This window comes from Sceloporus undulatus, chromosome 6 (assembly GCF_019175285.1).
Source record: "Sceloporus undulatus isolate JIND9_A2432 ecotype Alabama chromosome 6, SceUnd_v1.1, whole genome shotgun sequence".
Classification (NCBI taxonomy): domain Eukaryota; kingdom Metazoa; phylum Chordata; class Lepidosauria; order Squamata; family Phrynosomatidae; genus Sceloporus; species Sceloporus undulatus.
In genome coordinates this window covers 101,211,889-101,218,681 of record NC_056527.1, presented here as the reverse complement: position 1 = coordinate 101,218,681, position 6,793 = coordinate 101,211,889, and the positions used below count along the sequence as shown (strand labels likewise).

At 39.7% G+C, this 6,793-nt stretch overlaps 1 protein-coding gene across 2 annotated transcripts in view; it reads right to left on the bottom strand.

The window, feature by feature from the left end:
* The window catches only part of LOC121935751 (zinc finger and SCAN domain-containing protein 23-like), a 482,958-nt gene that overhangs the window by 260,868 nt on the left and 215,297 nt on the right, over positions 1–6,793 (bottom strand). The gene's annotated exons all lie outside the window — the stretch shown is intronic.

Sequence of the window (6,793 nt, the reverse complement as noted above, 5' to 3'; positions counted from 1 at the left end):
TTAGTGTTGAATGCTTGTTAATGCCTCTCAAAGAGCCTTTCAGATTTATCAGAATGTCAGTTTATATTTTCCAGGATAAATTTAATTATTTCCATGAAATATTTTTACAATCTTTCTTCCTCACTCCTGCCATTGTCCTTTGTGGTTGACAATATGATGTTGTTTCACTATAGCTGCATCTACACTACAGAATAAGTGCAGTTTGATACCGCTTTAACTGCATTGGCTTGATGGTTTGGCGTTCTGGGATCTGGAATAAAGCACTACAACAGGATAATGTGATAAGTAAATACACATCAATCAAGTCATCAACAAATTCCTTTCTCATGCACAGTCCATACTCAGTTCCACTTTATCAGGAAACCATCAGGCAGGATGTACTATTGTGTAGCAAGAAATTCTGGACAGTGAATTTATTTCTTCTTCCCATATTTGCTTATTAGTTATGACCTACAGTATAGCTAGTCTGAACCAAAGTAGAGCCATATCTAAAATCCCATACACCCGTGATAGTGAAAGTGGTGGCCTGCTCCATGAGCTGGTCCATAGCAAGTTTCCAGGTCAAAAAGAATTATTTGTAGTCAATGGATACAAATATGGTGCCAGTCCTTGGCAGTGAGGAAAACCCTGCTGGCCCCCATATCAGGTAGCTTAAAAAGCACTGCCCTGGCACTATACAGCTATAATTAACCGGAAGCCATAAAGCAGGCACAATCTGTGAGCAAGAAACTTTTAATTAAAGCATAATGACACTTTTTTTTTTTAAAAAAGAGACTTTTTTGTGAGCAAACATTACTGAAAGATCTTGGCCATTGTGGGAAGGGTGTTGTGTCATGTAGTGCTATCAAAGGACAGTATGGAACCTTTGTTTTAATGCTGCTTCCAGTTTATTGCAGAAAAGTCACACTTCAGCAGTTGTTGCAGAAGAAATTAAAAGCTTATATTATCTATAGAACATTGACAGCCTGATTGTACAAGCAATAAATTAAGGGTAGGCGAAGAGCCAGTGTAGGGTAGTAGTTTGAGTGTTGGACTATGACTCTGGAGATCAGGGTTCAATTTCCCACTGGGCCATGGAAACCCATTGGGTGACTTTATACGAGTCACATAGTCTCAGCCCCAGAAAACTGTATAAAAGGTAAGCTACAGAGTCGCCATAAGCCAGAAACGACTTGAAGACACACAAAAACAAAGTAAAGTGCAGCCCTCCAGATGTTATTAGACTGTAAGCTGCTCTCACTTCTAGCCTGCATGACCAATAGTGAGGAATGCTGGGAGGGGCTGTAATTATACAGTAATCTATAGAGGTTTGCCCAGTCTTGGAATAAAGAGAAGACAGATCTACAGATGTGTAAATCATGGTCTGTATAGCAGAATATTGACTTTTTTAAAAAATAAAGCTCCATGCTGGAGATTGTATGTATATTAATGTTATTGTATTGTTGATGGAGTTTCTATAATAAATTTTTAACAGGAAAAACTGGTTGTGTAGTTGGCTGGATTCTTTGGAGATCCAAATTAATTAGAAAAATACTCTAGGTTGGAGAAAATATCATCTCTCTTCTACACTTGGATGCTTAGGTGGTACAATGAGTATGAAGGTAATTGTTCCTCCTCTTTTCAATTTTACCTCTAGCCACCCCTTGCAATTGTACGGTGTGCAAGAAATGCAGCTGCAAGCATGAAATATCTGAGTAAGGAGACACATTTTTATCCTGCTGCCATATATCAAAAGGTGTGTGTGTGTATAATGGGTGTGAACATCTGTGTGAAAATTTAGTTTCATCTAGAGCAGTAATAACCAACTGGCCCTAGTATGTAGTATGGAAATATGATACTACATAATCTACTTATAGGTCACTGCTATGGTCCTTTCACAATACACACTTATAGCTCTATGGTTCCACTTGAACTGTTATGGCAACATCTTATGGAATCCTGGGATTTGCAGTTTTGGGAGGGATATTTATAATTTTCTGGCAGAGAGGTCTAGTGCTCACCAGACAGTAAAAACCAGAATTCCATAGGATACTTCTATGGCAATTGAAGAGGAATCACATTCATAATGCTATAACTGTGTGGTGTAAAAGGGTCCCTAGTGTCTCAGATAGTAGCAAAAAGAGTTTCAGACTCTATTTCTTCCTTTGTATTTCAGTTTATTTGCTTTTTCTTCTTTAATTTGTCCATGCCCATTCTCTTTTTCTGCAGTCTTTGCTAACAGAGACTTAACACCCCTATTTCACTTGCCTAAGAATTGTGTAGGTTCCAGTAAATAAATACACATGGGACCTGCTTCAAAGTGTTGTAGTATATTCTAATCTTCTGAAATGAGTGCTGATATTTAAAGTTCCAGCCCCTCACCTGTGCCATCATCTGTGATACTCCATTTGGTTTTCTCATATTCATTTTCCTGTTTCCTCCCTTAAGTTATTTCTGTCTTTTTACAAACCTTTTGTCCTTTTATAAACCAGAAGAATTTGCCGTCCCTGGAAGTGACACCCCCCCCCCCCCGGCGATGATCCCTTAATCTCCTTTACCACATCCTTGGAAAATTATATTGAAGATACACATCTACACCTGTCCCTGGAAACTGTGTAGAGGTGAACCAAGGTCTGGAACCACCCAGAACATAAAAGAGCTGCACAGAATGCTGTTACCTTCCCATCAAAGTGGTACCTAGTTAGCTAGTTGCACTTTTACATGCTTTTGAACTACTAGGTTGGCAGAAACTGGCACGAGTGATGGGAACTCACTCCATCACGCATCACTTGGGTCTCGAATAGCTGAACTGCCAATCTTGCAGTTGTCAGAGTCGGCATCTTAACTGCTAAGCCACAAGAAATAAATACAGCACTAGGCAATAAATAATGTTTGTATGAGTGAGTGTTCAACTCTACCATAGGTTCAACACTGTGAAACCAAGAAAATTTAAACTTTGGCATCAATACTAATGGGGATATCAGGTACTGTGCATCAGAGGATTATTTTGTTTTAAAAATTAATATCTATATTTATACTGCAGTATCATATTGAGTCACCAGGTGGCAAACCTGAAGCTCCTCAGGAGTAAGAGTGGTCCTCAAGAAAAGACCCCCCCCCCGGCCGAGGTTGGTTACAGTAATTTACAGATGTGTTTAGATAGTTTGAGGTGGGTCATGAGCAAACTACAAACATCCCCACCTTCATTTCTGGCCTTTCTTCTGCTGGAACAACCCAAGTTCTTTAAAAATTGCAGACAAAGCATATTAGTATATTTTGAAAGGGACCTTTTTATCTCTGATGTATTAGTTTATACCCCTTTTCACCATAAACCTACTTAGTGGGTCTGTGGGTAACTACTCTTTATATAAAATGTTTGTCCTCTTGTCTCCAAAGCTGTCTGTGAATGAAGAGTACTGTATTAAACTACTCTATTTCTGCTTAATTACATGTCCGTCCATCTCTCCCCTCCCCCATTTATCTGAGTCGGCTTTAAAAAAAACAAGAAAATTAGCACATGGGGATGGCATTGCTGAAGGGTAGCTGATTTAAATCATTGTCATCAGCTGTGCTAAGAGACCAAAGATTGTATAGATGCTTCTTCTGTTTTCCAACATAATAAAGAGACCAACCCAGCACCTATGGAGGAGACTTCTGTGGATGCCCTGGACTGCCAAAAAGACAAATAAATGGGTCCTAAAGCAAATCAAGCTTGATAGTTTTTGGTGGGGTTTTTTTTTTGGGGGGGGGGCTATGTGGCCATGTTCTAGAAGAGTTTCAAGCCTGAACTTTCTCTAGAAGCTAAGATGACTAAACTAAGACTGGCATACTTTGGACATATCATGAGAGACATGACTCACTAGAAAAGACAACAATGCTTGGAAAGGTAGAAGACAGTAGGAAAAGAGGAATACCACGTGGATAGATTCAATCAAGCAAGTCTTCAAAACCTAAGCAAGGTTGTTGCTAACAGGGTATCTTGGAGGTGTCTCATTCCTAGGGTCACCATAAGTCAAAGTTGACTTGAGAGGAGTTCACAAAAAGAAAACCTGGCTTTCCTATTCCAAAAATGTGTACTTTGCACAACATACACAAATTGCCGCATAAACATATTGGCTGGCATCCTGTCCAGTGGCTATAAGATCCTGGACGTAGGATCTCTAACCAATAAGGGCTCATGCTGATAGCTGTTAACAACTCCTCAGACCCACCTTTTGAGCCCCCTGTGCCCCTGGCTTCTGAAGCACTGCAGATCACAGTGCTGGGAAATGATACATGTAGTGCTTTTCTGCGTATGGGGGGGGGGGGGGGGCACAGTGAGACAAGCAGCAGGATCTCAAAGGATCTGTCAAACTTCCTGTTCTCCACGTGCCTTGCAACCAGGAGAATGCTACAGGTGCCAATTTCCAGTGTCTTGACGTATAGCACCACAAGACAGCCTTTGGTTGACTTTCTGTCAGACTGAAAAGGTGATTGGGGAGCAGTTGGCATTATCATACATAATTATAATGTAGAACTCCATCACTGTAGTTACAATTAATAATGCAAAATTTCCATACCAGATCTGTATTTCATCCTTCATGTGAATTGCCTCCTGCTGTCAACAGGGAAACATACATGCTGTTTTCTGGAGCTCAGTGCCTTGTGATACAAAAGAAAAGGCCTACTGCCATCCTGTGGTACAAAGTGGCATATAGCATGTATAATTAGTAAAACCATCAGATAGGGAATGAGAAAGGCACCTAGTGCAGCTCTTCTGCCATTCTTAAACTGTTTTCGTAATGGCAGCCTGGAAGCTCCAGGCCATAGTATTTCTGATTTCTATGTATCGTGAAAGCTGGATGGTGAAGAAAGATAATGGAAAGAAAATAAACTCATTTGAAATACAGTGCTAAAGAAGAGTTCTATGGAGATCATTTGTCTGCTATAAAGACAATGGATCTTATTAAAATCAGTTCTGAACTCTTTAAAAGCAAATATGACTAAACTGATGCTGTTGTATTTTGGACATATCATGAGATGAAGTGGGGAAAAACCCACCCAATAATGTGGATGGCAATAGGAAAAGAGGAAAACCAAAGGATAGGCGGATTGATTAAATCAAAGAAGCCATGGCTCAGAGATTGCAAGAACTGAGCAAGGCAGTTGATGGCCGAGGAACATGGAAGTCTCCCATTCATAGGGCTGCTATAAATTAAAGTCAACATAATGGCAAATAACAACAACAACAGAACCTGCAGCTTCTACAGGCCTTGTTTGAAATGCAGGGTAGAATAATCTCATCTTAAACCTTTTACTTAATAATTGAAGGAGATAGATGAAGAATAAATTGCTTTTGACGTTTTGCTGATAATTCCCAGCCTGGAACGACTATTTACTTTATTCGTTACATTTCAGTCTCACCCTTTCTTTAAGTGAGTTGAAGTTAACGTTCATGGCTCTCCTCCTCTCTCTCATATGCACTCACAACCTGTGAGGTAGACCAAGCTGAGAGAGAGTGACTAGCCCATTATTGAGGTTGAGGAAGACAAGCATGATTTCACTGGGAAAATGGCTTTGAAGGGCAGGAAAGGAAGGAGTAGTGACATACTGGGGAAATGAGTCTTTGCATATTTCATTCTTTCATGCAAAATCAAATTATTTTTAAAGAGGTTTGTGTCCTAAGGGCTATATAATGGGATTTTTGCACATTGCACATCTTTCACATTTTAGAACTCTCTCTCTCTCCTTCCCCCCCCTGTGCAAAACTCCAAATCATTTGTGAAAAAGGTGATTTTTGAGCAAACATACAGAAATACCACTTTCTTTGCAAAACAGTCTTGCTTGAAAGAAAACCTCAGTTTTTGTATGTGCAAAAGCCCTGAAATGCAAAACCTCTTAGAGAGTTGCCATTTTCTCAATATAGTGCCTCGATGTGTTGCAATGTCCTTTCTTTCAAGGATGAAAGAAAAAGTGATTATTGTTTACGTCTTTATTACCCATACATATCAGAGTACAAAGCTTAATTCTTGGATGTGGTCATCTTAACAAAAATGACTTGGTTTAACATATGCTGCATTTGTTTTTCTCTCCCTCTGTTTTGTATTGTCTCTGAAAAACACCAGTGTAATCAACACAGACAATAATAAATAGGGCTGTTTTTATAATAATTACTCAGTGTATAGCGAGATTTCTCGTTTCTTACCAGAGATATAGGTGGTCCAAAGAGGGGTTAAGTTGAACCTACGGGAGAAAAAGCTACAACTTAGAGGTCTGTCTTTTCAAAAGTTAGATAGAGCAGGATGAAGTAGAGTTAGTGCAACCAGAGACACAGAGAGCAGACCAGTTAGAGAGGAATTAATAAGATTATGATCTGAAAAGGGTTTTAGGGACTAGGAATGCGGAAAGAGTTCAGAGAACCCAAGTTTTACTTAATTGTTATATAATAAATCCCAGCCAGCATGGTATAGTGATTTGAGCATTGGACTATGACCCTGAAGATCAGGGTTTGATTTTTCACTTGAGCATAACCCCCCCCCCCAAAACTGGGTGACCTTGGGCAAGTCACAATCTCTCTGCCTCAGAGGATGGCAATGGCAAACCCCCTCTGAAGAAATGTGCCAAAAAACTCCCACACACCCTATGATAGGGTCATCTTACGGTTGCCATAAGTAAAAAATGACTTGGAGATACAGAACAACAAAAATCTTTACTGAGTTTATTTTCTATAACAGCATCTGACTGAACTGAAAGAGAGAACTAGTCCCACTTTGCCACACTGAACCTACTGATCAGCACAGCCACTTGTCCATATAGTGGTCACCTTCAGGCCCAA